We start from the raw sequence: 15305 nt of genomic DNA on the forward strand, positions 1-15305 counted from the left end.
AGACGGTACAGAGACAGGTCATTAAGGAGCAGGTAGGGGTTAGACGGTACAGAGACAGGTCATTAAGGAGCGGGTAGGGGTTAGACAGTACAGAGACAGGTCATTAAGGAGCAGGTAGGGGTTAGACAGTACAGAGACAGGTCATTAAGGAGCAGGTAGGGGTTAGACAGCACAGAGACAGGTCATTAAGGAGCAGGTAGGGGTTAGACAGTACAGAGACAGGTCATTGAGGAGCAGGTAGGGGTTAGACAGTACAGAGACAGGTCATTAAGGAGCAGGTAGGGGTTAGACGGTACAGAGACAGGTCATTAAGGAGCAGGTAGGGGTTAGACAGTACAGAGACAGGTCATTAAGGAGCAGGTAGGGGTTAGACGGTACAGAGACAGGTCATTAAGGAGCAGGTAGGGGTTAGACAGTACAGAGACAGGTCATTAAGGTGCAGGTAGGCGTTAGACAGTACAGAGACGGGTCATTAAGGAGCAGGTAGGGGTTAGACAGTACAGAGACGGGTCATTAAGGAGCAGGTAGGGGTTAGACAGTACAGAGTCAGGTCATTAAGGAGCAGGTAGGGGTTAGACAGCACAGAGACAGGTCATTAAGAGCAGGTAGGGGTTAGACAGTACAGATACAGGTCATTAAGGAGCAGGTAGGGGTTAGACGGTACAGAGACAGGTCATTAAGGAGCAGGTAGGGGTTAGACGGTACAGAGACAGGTCATTAAGGAGCGGGTAGGGGTTAGGACAGTACAGAGACAGGTCATTAAGGAGCAGGTAGGGGTTAGACAGTACAGAGACAGGTCATTAAGGAGCAGGTAGGGGTTAGACAGCACAGAGACAGGTCATTAAGGAGCAGGTAAGGGGTTAGACAGTACAGAGACAGGTCATTGAGGAGCAGGTAGGGTTAGACAGTACAGAGACAGGTCATTAAGGAGCAGGTAGGGGTTAGACGGTACAGAGACAGGTCATTAAGGAGCAGGTAGGGGTTAGACAGTACAGAGACAGGTCATTAGGAGCAGGTAGGGGTTAGACGGTACAGAGACAGGTCATTAAGGAGCAGGTAGGGGTTAGACGGTACAGATACAGGTCATTAAGGAGCAGGTAGGGGTTAGACAGTAGAGAGGACAGGTCATTAAGGAGCAGGTAGGGTTAGACGGTACAGAGACAGGTCATTAAGGAGCAGGTAGGGGTTAGATGGACAGCGACAGGTCATTACGGAGCAGGTAGGGGTTAGACAGTACAGAGACAGGTCATTAAGGAGCAGGTAGGGGTTAGACAGTACAGAGACAGGTCATTAAGGAGCAGGTAGGGGTTAGACAGTACAGAGACAGGTCATTAAGGAGCAGGTAGGGGATAGACAGTACAGAGACAGGTCATTAGTATCAGTATTTGTCCTAATCCAACCTCCTGTTAGAAAATATATAACATATAAAACCCTTGTATTTGAACAAGTTCAAACTGTTATTTTACTATTGTTATCCATGTCTTGTAGGAATGGCCTCTGCTACTTCCTGGTCTGAGAAGGACTTTCATGTTCCATCTGTCTGGATGTGTTCAACAGCCCAGTCTTCACACCATGTGGACACAACTTCTGTAGAACCTGTATTACAACGTTCTGGGATGACAAGTCCGGTACAAATGTCCTGTTTGCAACGAGCTTTTCCACACAAGACCAGCTTTACGGGTTAATACCCTCTTATCAGGGATGGTTGATCAGTTAGAAGAGTCAAAGAGCAGCCTTGTGTTGAACCAGGAGAAGTTCCCTGTGACGTCTGTACTGGGACCCAGCTGAAGGCCGTGAAGTCCTGCCTGACGTGTTTCATGTCTTACTGCCAAACCCACCTGGAGCCTCATCAGAGAGTCCGCAGGCCTGAAGAAACATCGGCTGGTCGAGCCTATGGACCGTCTGGAGGACAGGATGTGTAATAAACACGACACGACTTCTGGAGCTCTTCTGCCAGACTGAACAGGTGTTTGTGTGTCAGTTATGCACAGAGATGGACCACAAGTCCCATCCTGTTGTACCTCTAAAGGAGGAATATGAAGTGAAGACGCCCAGCTGGGGAAGATAGAGGCTGAAGTTCAGCAGATGATCCAGGAGAGACACGAAAGATTAAGGACATCAGATACACAGTGGGACGGAGCAAAGCAGACGCAGACAAAGAGATAGCCGATGGTTTGCAGGTCTTCACTGCTCTGAAGCGCTCTGTTGAAAAGTGCCAGGATGATCACAACCAAACGGTTAAAGAGAAACTGAATCCACAGAGAAAGAAGCTGAAGGCCTCATCAAAGAGCTGGAGCAGGAAATAAAATATCTGACCAAGAGAAGATCAGAGGTGAAGCAGCTCTCACACACTGAAGACCACCTCCACCTCCTCCAGACCTTCAGATCCCTGAAGGATCCTCCACCCACCAGGGACTGGACGACGGTGGAGGTCCGTCCTCCGTCATACGTTGGGACCTTGAGGAGAGCCCTGGATCAGCTGGAGGAGACACTGAACATGGAGACGATGAAGCTCAAGTGTAAGTGTCTGTTTGGTTTGATTTAGGCTGTCAAATGTACATTCAATGTTACAATATTCTTAAATATAAAGATTTATTTTACATTAGAACAAAATTAAACATGTAAAATGTTTTCCCTGAAGACAATGTTGTGAGTGCTGCAGTGTAAAGTGAGGTGAAAGCATGTTTGATGAAGCTACATAGCTTAAAGGGACACTGTGTAGGAATTACTCCCATCTCCTGGTAAAATTATATAGTGCATTCAAACGAATAGTGCTCCCTTTTTGAAATGGACGTTGCAAGCTGGTTGCAACTACGGTAGGCAGTATGTGCCAAGAAGCTATGACAAACATGTCATCCAATACTACCTCATCAAGTTTTCTTTCGGGTGATGATGAGGTACGCAATTTCAAACAAATTTCAAACTCCATTAAATCATTAGTGTGAGCATGTATGAATAATTACTCCTCGAGCAAGATAGTGAATTATGTTGCCATGTTTATATTGGGTTTTTTATTGGTAACATTACTATGTGGTTTGTCTAACCTATAGCATCAGTTAACAACTTACAACTTGACACACAACAAACACACTTTTTTTCCCTTTTTTTTTGTGCTTATATAACGCATGAACTATGTGTAATAATTTATTAATAAATTAGTAGTAATTAATAAGTAGTGATACATTCCTTTTGTGTATTTTTACGATGTGCGTGCATTGTCAGATCATCATCATTAGGTGATTCAACGGTAGGGAGAGGACAGAGAGGCAGTGGATCGTGGGAGGTAGTAGGCAAGAGATGCAACCCTTATTCAATCAACAGCCTATGCTAGATCCCTATAGGGCGGCATTTAGCTCAGGGGGTAGAGCGGGTTGGCTGGTAACCACAAGGTTGCTGTTTGATCCCCGGATCCTCCTAGCTGAGTGTCGAGGTGTCCCTGAGCGAGACGCCTAACCTGCTCAACCCCCTGCTCCCGTGTGTGTATGAATGGTGAATGTCAGGCAATATTGTAAAGCGCTTTGGGTGGCCACTGGTTACAAGAAATGCGCTGTATAAATGCAGTTCATTTACCATTAACCATGCTGCTATCCACCAATGAGGCTGTTAACTATACATGTTCTACTGTTATGCTGCCTATGTAATGAATTACACAACCAAGCAATGAGAAAGGCTTGTAATTTAGACTTTAGACACATTGACTTACCTGTGATAAGGAAGCAGGCAACTTCAGAGTCCTTTTGAAAAATCGTAATCCTTCATTAGCTCTTTAAACCTGGGAAGAGCTAATACATTCCTTAAAATGCTACAGTGTCCCTTTAAGAGAAAAAAAGCAATTGATCGTGATTAATCACAGCAAATTGTGCGATCAATTGACAGCACTAAGATATACGTGTGTGTGTGTGTGTGTGTGTTGTGTACACACCTACCAGTTCTCTGGTCCAACAGTTAAGGGCTGATTATGGTCCAACGTTCACGCAACGCAACGACCACGCAGATGCTTCAACGCAGTCGTGAACCTTTATGGTTCTACGTCGGGTTTTAGTGAGAAGGACCAATCACAGCCCTTGGCTGCTGCGTCGCCTCGACGGAAGGTGACATTTTTTGGGAGGCGCACGTCAGGCCCTTGTGGTGGACGCAAGGAGGGTCCGCAAGGACGTAACTGTGTGTTCACACCAAACGCAACGGCGCGACACGATTCCATACAAAGTTCAACGTAGAGACGCAAATCGGCGAAATTTGTCGCGGCAAAACCTGCGGCAAGATTTGATTGACGGCGCGACATTTTGCCCTGTCACGGGCGAGTGCGTTCACGAGGATTCGCAGCGCGAACATTTTTTGCTGCAGTTGAAATATTTCAACTTGCCGCGGTATTCGCGTGAGACAGCCAATCAGCGTTCACTCCCTGGGTGAAGTAACGTGGGTGAAGTAACGTAAACAGCCAATCAGCGTTCAACCAGCCGGGCCAACCGTTCCCTGCACTCCGCAGTGAACCGCAGCTTGGAGGAGAAAGTGATTGTTGCCGTTTGCGACTCCTGGAGCTCTATATATAATATGATATTATATAATATAATATATAAATATCTATATAATATATACAATATATATAATATATATAATATCAGCGTATATCAATGAATATAATATCATGATCAGCGTTTTTTGAATTTTCCAATGCAAACGAATGGGGGGATTTTGGGCGAATAACCTGGAATATCTCGGGAATTATGAATAATATCATTTGTTGTTCTCCCGTCAGATGCCTGTGAACTCACACTGGACCCAAACACAGCCCACAGACTCCCTCTCTCTGTCTGAGGACAACAGAAAGGTGACGGTGGTTGAAGAGGACCAGTCCGTATCCGGATCACCCAGAGAGATTTGACTCCTGGTCCCAGGTGTTGTGTAGAGAGGCTCTGACTGGCCGCTGTTATTGGGAGGTAGAGAGGAAAGGAGATGTTGATATAGGAGTGACATACAGAGGAATCACAAGGAGAGGAGAGGGTGATGACAGCCTGCTTGGATGGAATAACAAGTCCTGGAAACTTCGTTGTGATGATGGTGGTTACTTTGCCCTGTATAACGGTAGTCAGACAGTCCTCCCTCTCCCCCCCGCTGGCTCTACCAGAGTAGGAGTGTATCTGGACCGGCCTGCTGGCACTCTGTCCTTCTACAGAGTGTCCCGAGGTGTAGGAGGGTCCTCAGACACACTGACACACATCCACACCTTCAGGTCCACCTTCACCCAGGAGGACCTCCTCCCTGGGTTTGTGGTAGGGGGGTGGTGGGAGACGCGGGGGTTCACTCAGTGTCTCTGTGTCGGCTGTAGAAAAAAAAAAGGGCGGACAGGCGGGCGGGCGCACACACACCACACATACATACATACATACATAAATACACACACACACACACACACACACACACACACCACACACACACACACACACACACACACACACAACACACACACACACACACACATACATACATACATACATACATACATACATATACACACACACACACACACACACACACACACACACACACACACACACACACACACACACACACACACAAAGTTGTTTTCGTCCGGGGCCAGAGGTTTGGAGGCCTTTTTTGTAGTTTCTGTGGCAGTTATAGTCTCTCTCTCTCTCTCTCTCTCTTTTACTCTCTCTCTCTCTCTTTTACTCTCTCTCTCTCTCTCTCTCTCTTTTACTCTCTCTCTCTCTCTTTTACTCTCTCTCTCTCTCTCTCTTTACTCTCTCTCTCTCTCTCTCTCTCTCTCTCTCTCTCTCCTCTCTCTCTCTCTCTCTCTTCTCCTCTCTCTCTCTCTCTCTCTCTCTCTCTCTCTCTCTCTCTCTCCTCTCTCTCTCGCTCGTCTCCCACTCCCCCCTCCTCCCCCCCCGTCTCCCCCTCCTCCCCCCCCCCGTCTCCCCTCCTTTTTATGGGGCTTCCTAAAAGTTGATGCTGGTAAACCATAGAAGGAAGAGACTTTTAAGATCTTCCATAGGGTTACCTGAGCAGGTTTTATTAAGATTTCATTTTTAATTTGAAATGTATATTAAATACCTATTGATGGTAAATCACATGTTTTTTTTATGCTACAATATTTGTCCATTTTCACACATTAACATATTTTATTCTCCAGGGCTCCGATCATCACTTTTGTCCTAATCCTAACAAGGATGATTTAGATGAGATTAGATTCATTAGGATCCCGATTAGCAACACACCAGAGAGAGAGCTAGTCTTCCTGGGTCCCAAACATCAAATATAGACAACAGACAATCACTTGTTTGACCTTATGTCAAACTCAAATAGAAATAGACTAATAAAAACTTTTAAAAAAGATATGAAGGCTACAAAAAGAAATGACAACATTAAAAATGTATATACATTATGGACCACATGATTTTTTTGCAGACTTTTTAAAGTTGTATTTGCTATTTTTGCTAGAACGTATGTTTTTTTGGTCGTTCATTCCATAATGAAATAGTTGTGTAAATGATGGTATTTTTCAGTAGATTGGACCTCGGTCTGGGTAAAGCTAGCTGTCCTTTACTTGCTCCTCTAGTGCTATGACCGTGTCTGTCAGACACACTGACTAGACCTTCAGCAAAGAAGGCGGGTCTTTTGCAGTTTAAGGGGGGGGGGGGCAGGACGAGGTAATAACGACCCCCACAACCAAACCAGGAGAGGATAATGTTACAACCAAGGCAAATAAAATATTAACCGTAGACTCTGATATACCTACGACTACAAATCAGTCAATCCTTTCTGAAGTAATGAACAGAATCAGAAACAGTAATTTTTCAACAATGAGAACACTCAGACAGATCAAACATGAGCCCATTAAAACAGTCGTTGTGCTAAAACCACAACTACTGCTGTAGCGGCCGTACAAGACGGCAAAGTCAAACAATTGGTCTGAACGGGTTGAACACAAACAGATCCCAGCAGAAGACTGTCAGACGTGTACTAGAAGTGGTCGGGACGCGTTCTGGGTAACAAACACTAGATAACGTTGGGATCTCTGTACTGAAGGAACAACGCAGCGGCTGCTGGAGCAGGAAGGAAGCCCAACGCCAGCAGCAAACTAAATGACTGTTGGGTTGTGGCGGCGTGTTCAGCCCAGTGTCTGCTCTCCACAGGGCCCCGTGACTACAGCACATATCTCCGTAGAAGTAACGCTGACCACGCCACGCCCTGTTGTCTGAGGTCACGTCGGGGGACGGACACAACGCCGTCCAATGAGGTCGCTGAATTATCAGCCCCTAAAGAGACTCGTCTCCGTGTGGAACGGGGAGGACAATGTTTCCACAACAGTGAAGAAGGTACAGAGGCGGACGGCGTTGGGCGGGTGGAGGAGGAGTTATGCAACGTCATTTGGAACATCACCACAGACTGTATTGACGGGACGGGAACATGGCTCAGCGCCAGCCATAAAAGGTAGTGTGATGGAAAAATCTACATATCCGAATTGTTGTTTGATGAGTTTGTCTGTTCTTGTGTAACTTGTAGTGTCCTCAGTTTCAACCCTGATTGTCCCGCCCATTTCCTCCCAGCTGTCTATTGATCCTTGTGCTTTGGGTGAGAACGTCACAAAGACAGGCATCTGGAATTTGCATTTGTTTGTCGTGAACCCCGACCGTTGTATTCCTAGGTGTTGGGACAGAAGGGTCGTAAAGAGAAGAATTTGTCCAAACAAACGGAGCGTAGAGGACAACCCAGGGGAGCAGCCCGTAAATACAAGGCTAGGAACCAGGGAGCAGGAGGGGTTGAAGCTCTCTCCCCAATGATCGGGCTGGTGAAGAACGCAGACTGGATGAACTGCGTTTATTATAATCAACAGAGGTTCATTAATTACACGGACGACGCTTTATCTGCGCTAGGTGAGCAGCTGCGTGCCACAAGACAAATGACTTTGGCAAAACAGGCAAGCCCTGTGATTGGTTACTGGCGGAACAAGGAGGAGTCTGTGCTCTTATAGGAGAAATGTGCTGCACCTTATTAAATAATTAATTATATTATTATTTAATAAGTATAATAATATATAATAATATAATAATTATATAATAATATTAATTTTAATATAATTATATTAATAAAGTTACAAATTAAAAACGTTCCCACACACGCTTTGATTCACAGCCAGTCAACGCCTGCCCTCTGGTGGGCAAAACGAGAACTGCACGCAGCATATATTTTGTGGTCAGGAACGAGTTGAACTTCGCTTAATCTCTAAAAATAAAAATATATAACTACACATTACAGGCCACAATACAAGACGAACACCGCTGTTTTTAACGTTTTGATTTTTTTCATACAATAAGTTACAAATTAAAAACGTTCCCACACACGCCAATATTCAGTCGGTCAACGCCTGCCCTCTGGTGGACAAAACGAGAACTGCACGCAGCATATATTTTCTGTGGCCAGGAAGGCGAATTCATACGAGTTGAACTTCGGTTAAGCTCTAAAAACATGAAACTGTATTAAAACACGTCGTGTGTAGAAAACGGGAGTAGAGCAACGTCAGACTCGTCTGCAAATTAAAACATAAGCTCCAACTCAATACTTGCGTTTAAAGTTGCTGGTCGGACTGTACACAATGACCCGCCCACGGAGGAGGAAGTCTAGATCCGGATATCCGGTATCGGCTCCACCGGTGGGCGGGATATATCGTCCCCATGGTTACCGTAGCTCCTTATCACGCCACAGGTTACCCAGATCGGTGTTCAAAGAAACGCAATTCATGTAATAAAATAAACCTAACAGCGTCACGCTTGTTGTTAAGATTGTGATTATATTTTAGATTTAATCTATCTAGTTTAGATCTATTTTTAGATAACTGTCGTCCAGTTTCACTATTAAACAACGATTATAAATGACTAACCTACATTTACACTGACACATTAAAACGGTTCAAAGGAGCAACAGGTCTGTACGTAACAATATGAGGCTAGTGACCTTCTGGAGCACAGCCGTCCGCTAGAGGACAAAGGGGTCGTTTTATCCCCTGACTCCTACAAGGCGTTTGATACGTCACAACATCAGCTCCTGTTTAAAGTCGTGCATATGTACGGATCTGGACCTCGATTCTGTAACATAACAGAATCATTTTACAACGGCAGCACTAGTTCAGCAGCACCCCCCCCCCCCCCCTCGCTTCACCGTCAATAGAGGGCTTCAACAAGGACGCAACGTCTCCCCGTTCCTCTTTGTTTAGGCAGAAGAAATGTTGGCCGTTCTTATTCTAAACTCTGATGTTGTCAAGCTGAATGTTTTCGATGAACAGATCATTATGAGCCAACTGGCCGATGACACCACCGTCTTCTTAAAAGGTTTAGAACGAATCCCTAAAGTCCCTGAATGTAATGTAATGTAAAATGGGAACAGACTGAATAATATGTGTTTTATATGAACACTGTCTAATAAAGGTGTAATGTAAAACGGGAACAGACTGAATAATATATGTTTTATATGAACACTGTCTAATAAAGGTGTAATGGAAAATGGGAACAGACTGAATAATATATGTTTTATATGAACACTGTCTAATAAAGGTGTAATGTAAAACGGGAACAGACTGAATAATATGTGTTTTATATGAACACTGTCTAATAAAGGTGTAATGTAAAATGGGAACAGACTGAATAATATATGTTTTATATGAACACTGTCTAATAAAGGTGTAATGTAAAATGGGAACAGACTGAATAATATGTGTTTTATATGAACACTGTCTAATAAAGGTGTAATGTAAAATGGGAACAGACTGAATAATATGTTTTATATGAACACTGTCTAATAAAGGTGTAATGTAAAATGGGAACAGACTGAACAGCGACATCTAGTGGCGAGGAACGGGACCGCACGCAAAGCGGGATTAAAACGGGGAGTTTAAAACGCACACACGTTCTGTTTGTACGAATAAAACGCATGATCATACTATATGTTGTAATAATCTGAGGTGTATTGATCAACGGAAGACACAGGTGGAGTTAAAGGTGTTGATTTAATGGCTTGTTTTACCACCCTGCTAAAACAGGGCGTCCGTCCCCCAAAAGAGTCCCCGACTTTAGTTCCGCAGTCGAGCAGCAAAACTGTACCTGTTGTAACTAACAATCAACTAATGTCTGTCTGTCTGTCTAATTATACACTAATTATAAAGAGTATTTACTATAACTTTATAAGACTAATTCTAAAGAGTATTTACTATAACTTCATAAGACTAATTATAAAGAGTATTTACTATAACTTTATAAGACTAATTATAAAGGGTATTTACTATAACTTTATAAGACTAATTATAAAGGGTATTTATTATAACTTTATAAGACTAATTATAAAGAGTATTTACTATAACTTTATAAGACTAATTATAAAGGGTATTTACTATAACTTTATAAGACTAATTATAAAGAGTATTTACTATAACTTTATAAGACTAATTATAAAGAGTATTTACTATAACTTTATAAGACTAATTATAAAGAGTATTTGCTATAACTTTATAAGACTAATTATAAAGAGTAATGAAGCTTTAATAGAAGAGTTCTCAACAGCTTTATTATTTGTTCCTATAACTATATCAGCCTCATTATAACAGGAAATTATGTTACGATGCCTAGCAATTATGTTATGTTAATTACACGTTAGTAGAACCACACACACACACACACACACACACACACACACACACACACACACACACACACACACACACACACACACACACACACACACACACACACACACACACACACACACACACACACACACACGTGTCCGTGGGGGCGGGGCCAGGAGAGGACGCGTTGTTGAGGAAACTAAACTTAAGCCGTTTCTCAATACCAAGTACGCGGACTACGTTCTCGCGGACTTGGAAGTACGTACTTGGCAAGTCCGGACTTTCAAGTACAGACTTCCGAGAACGCGAGTACGCACCTGCAATTGGAACAGCAGCGGACTCGATGATGCATTCTGGGATATTTAACGGTCCCAAGTCCACACGAGTCACCTCCGATGCATCCTCGGTAGAACGGCCTCATCGAGAACGCATCGAGAACACTTCCGGGTTTTACGACAGTACTCGCGTACTCGCGTACTTGGAATTGGAACAGTGCTTGGGCTACCACTGATGACGTTTATCGAGAACGCAAGTACACGAGAACACACGAGAACGCAAATTGAGAAACGGCTTCTCTCTCCCCACGCTCCAAATGAGAAACTGGGAGTTAGAGGAAGACATTTTCTCCTCTTCCGTCTGAGGAGGAGCAGAAGGAGGAGGAGGAGGAGGAGAGGGGTACATTAGATACACTCTGAGGAGGAGGAGGAGAGGGGTACATTAGATACACTCTGAGGAGGAGGAGGAGAGGGGTACATTAGATACACTCTGAGGAGGAGGAGGAGGAGGAGAGGGGTACATTAGATACACTCTGAGGAGGAGGAGGAGGAGGAGGAGAGGGGTACATTAGATACACTCTGAGGAGGAGGAGAGGGGTACATTAGATACACTCTGAGGAGTAGGAGGAGAGGGGTACATTAGATACACTCTGAGGAGGAGGAGGAGAGGGGTACATTAGATACACTCTGAGGAGGAGGAGGAGAGGGGTACATTAGATACACTCTGAGGAGGAGGAGGAGAGGGGTACATTAGATACACTCTGAGGAGACTTGGGTTAGCCTCGCGGCGCGGTGGCTAGCGGCCGTGTTTGGGTTAGCCTCGCGGCGCGGTGGCTAGCGGCCGTGTTTGGGTTAGCCTCATGGTGGCTTGCGGCCGTGTTTTGGGTTAGCCTCGGTTGGCTAGTGGCCGTGTTTGGGTTAGCCTTGCGGTGGCTAGCGGCCATGTTTGGGTTAGCCTTGCGGTGGCTAGCGGGCGTGTTTGGGTTAGCCTCACGGTGGCTAGCGGCCGTGTTTGGGTTAGCCTCGCTGCCCGGTGGCTAGCGGCCGTGCTTGGGTTAGCCTCGCGGCGCGGTGGCTAGCGGCCGTGTTTGGGTTAGCTTCGCACTGGCTAGCGGCCGTGTTTGGGTTAGCCTCGTGGCGCGGTGGCTAGCGGCCGTGTTTTGGTTAGCCTCATGGTGGCTTGCGGCCGTGTTTTGGGTTAGCCTCGGTTGGCTAGTGGCCGTGTTTGGGTTAGCCTTGCGGTGGCTAGTGTTTGGGTTAGCCTCGCGGCGCTGTGGCTGGTGGCCGTATTTGGGTTAGCCTTGCGGTGCGGTGGCTAGCGGCCGTGTTTGGGTTAGCCTCGCTGCGCGGTGGCTAGCGGCCGTGCTTGGGTTAGCCTCGCGGCGCGGTGGCTAGCGGCCATGTTTGTGTTAGCCTTGCGGTGGCTAGCGGCCGTGTTTGGGTTAGCCTCGCGGAGTGGTGGCTGGCGGCCGTGTTTGGGTTAGCCTTGCGGCGTGGTGGCTAGCGGCCGTGTTTGGGTTAGCCTTGCGACGCGGTGGCTAGCGGCCGTGTTTGGGTTAGCCTTGCGACGCGGTGGCTAGCGGCCGTGTTTTGGTTAGCCTCGCGGCGCGGTGGCTAGCGGCCATGTTTGGGTTAGCCTCACGGCGCGGTGGCTAGCGGCCGTGTTTGGGTTAGCTTCGCGGCACAGTGGCTAGCGGGCGTGTTTGGATTAGCCTTGCGGTGGCTAGCGGCCGTGTTTGGGTTAGACTCGCTGCGCGGTGGCTAGCGGCCGTGCTTGGGTTAGCCTCTCGGCGTGGTGGCTAGCGACCATGTTTGGGTTAGCCTCGCGGTGCCGTGGCTAGCGGCCGTGTTTGGGTTAGCCTCGCTGTGCGGTTGCTAGCGGCCGTGCTTGGGTCAGCCTCGCGGCGCGGTGGCTAGCGACCATGTTTGGGTTAGCCTCATGGTGGCTTGCGGCCGTGTTTTGGGTTAGCCTCGGTTGGCTAGTGGCCGTGTTTGGGTTAGCCTTGCGGTGGCTAGCGGCCGTGTTTTGGTTAGCCTTGCGGTGGCTAGCGGCCGTGTTTGGGTTAGCCTCGTGGCGTGGTGAAGCTCTGAGCGCCACAGAGCGGTTGGCTCAAGAGACGCACGGCAGGGTCAGGGATGAAATTTTCCTGCCATGGGACCTTTAACATTAATAATAATATCATGTTTTCTTTCAGGAGGGTTGGGCTCTGTCTGTGAGGGTTTTATAGAATTTATTAAATCATCAGTTATTAAATAGCCATGCGGCGCGGTGGCTAGCGGCCGTGTTTGGGTTAGCCTCGCGGAGTGGTGGCTGGCGGCCGTGTTTGGGTTAGCCTTGCGGCGCGGTGGCTAGCGGCCGTGTTTGGGTTAGCCTTGCGGTGGCTAGCGGCCGTGTTTGGGTTAGCCTTGCGGCGCGGTGGTCAGCGGCCGTGTTTTGGTTAGCCTCGCGGCGCTGTGGCTGGCGGCCGTGTTTGGGTTAGCCTTGCGGTGGCTAGCGGCCATGTTTGGGTTAGCCTCGCGGCACGGTGGCTAGCGGCCGTGTTTGGGTTAGCCTTGCGGTGCGGTGGCTAGCGGCCGTGTTTGGGTTAGCCTTGCGGTGGCTAGCGGCCGTGTTTGAGTTAGCCTCGCACCGAGAGCCCTTAGAGCCGATAGTACAGTAGGTACAGGCACATTAGAGTCTTAAAGGTAAAGGCACATTACAGCATTAAAGGTACCCTATGGATTCCATTACAGCATTGTATTACACGACTATATTACATTAAATTATATTCATACATTATAACAGTGTGTGTGTGTCTTGGTCTGACGTGTGTGTGTGTGTGTGTGTGTGTGTGTGTGTGTGTGTGTGTGGCTAGCGGCCGTGTTTGGGTTAGCCTCGCGTTGGCTAGCGGCCGTTTTTGGGCTAGCCTCGTGGCGCGGTGGCTAGCGGCCGTTTTTGGGTTAGCCTTGCAACACGGTGGCTAGCGGCCATGTTTGGGTTAGCCTTGCGGCGCGGTGGCTAGCGGCAGTTTTTGGGTTAGCCTCGTGGCGCGGTGGCTAGCGGCCATTTTTGGGTTAGCCTTGCAACACGGTGGCTAGCGGCCGTTTTTGGGTTAGTCTTGCGGCGCGGTGGCTAGCAGCCGTGTTTGGGTTAGCCTCGCACCGAGAGGCCTTAGAGCCGATAGCAGAATGGATGTGCTCTCAGCCACCAGCCACAGTGGCTGTGCATGCATCCGTTCTGCTATCGGCTAGTTAGGGCTCTCTGGATATGTCAACGTGGTAATTTGCGGTGAGTGTTACCATGCAAAAACACAAAGTTTATACAGTTTTCACTTCAGCCGTGTTCGGGTTAGCCTCGCGGCGAGGTGGCTAGTGTCCGTGTTTGGGTTAGCCTCGCGGCACGGTGGCTAGCGGCTGTGTTTGTGTTAGCCTCGCGGCGCGGTGGCTAGCGGTAGTGTTTGGGTTAGCCTCGCGGCGCACTGGCTAGCGGCCGTGTTTGGGTTAGCCTCGCAGCGCGGTGGCTAGCGGTCGTGTTTGGGTTAGCCTTGCGGCGCACTGGCTAGCGGCCGTGTTTGGGTTAGCCTCGCAGCGCGGTGGCTAGCGGTCGTGTTTGGGTTAGCCTTGCGGTGGTTAGCGGCCGTGTTTGGGTTAGCTTCGCACTGGCTAGCGGCCGTGTTTGGGTTAGCCTCGCGGCGCGGTGGCTAGCGGCCGTGTTTTGGTTAGCCTCGCGGCGCGGTGGCTAGAGGCCGTGTTTGGGTTAGCCTTGCGGTGGCTAGCGGCCATGTTTGGGTTAGCTTCACACTGGCTAGCGGCCGTGTTTGGGTTAGCCTCGCGGCGCGGTGAAGCTCTGAGCGCCACAGAGCGGTTGGCTCAAGAGACGCACGGCAGGGTCAGGGATGAAATTTTCATGCCATGGGACCTTTAACATTAATAATAATATCATGTTTTCTTTCAGGAGGGTTGGGCTCCGTCTGTGAGGGTTTTATAGAATTTATTAATGCCTGTGTCACACTGTCCCGAAATTGACACCAGATGGCCACACGATGCCTCGGTTCCTGGGCGTTAAAACATAAACGTAAAACAACATGAAACTACCAATAAAGTTGAAGACATTGGATGAACAGTGCAGAAGAACAAGTCACACGGTGAAGCATGGTTTGAACATGAGGACTGACGAGCAACCCCTCAGGATCAAACCGGCTAGGGTCAGGAAGGACGTAGAGACGTCCTGTCCTTCCTGCCCCCCCGCGACCTCGCCGCCACCGCCACCGCCACCGCCGCCCAGGTCAGCTGGCACTGGAGGGTCATGGCCGAGCAGGTGAGGGGTCGAAGGTCAAAGGTCAGGGGTTAGGGGCCTGAGAAAAGTCTGTCGTCAGACTTTAGGTTTGTTTAAGACTGATTTGGGAGATGAGGTAGAA

General features: G+C 47.7%; 1 pseudogene across 1 annotated transcript; it reads left to right on the forward strand.

Moving 5' to 3' along the window:
* The first annotated feature begins 1490 nt into the window (after positions 1–1490).
* On the forward strand, positions 1491–15205 carry LOC311374663 (E3 ubiquitin-protein ligase TRIM47-like; annotated as a pseudogene). The gene is made up of 3 exons: positions 1491–2519; positions 4757–4855; positions 15092–15205. The product of its transcript is annotated as an E3 ubiquitin-protein ligase TRIM47-like (transcript).
* The last annotated feature ends 100 nt before the right edge of the window (positions 15206–15305 follow it).

The sequence above is a fragment of the Micromesistius poutassou genome, assembly GCF_964030765.1.
Source record: "Micromesistius poutassou genome assembly, contig: SCAFFOLD_5598, whole genome shotgun sequence".
Lineage (NCBI taxonomy): Eukaryota > Metazoa > Chordata > Actinopteri > Gadiformes > Gadidae > Micromesistius > Micromesistius poutassou.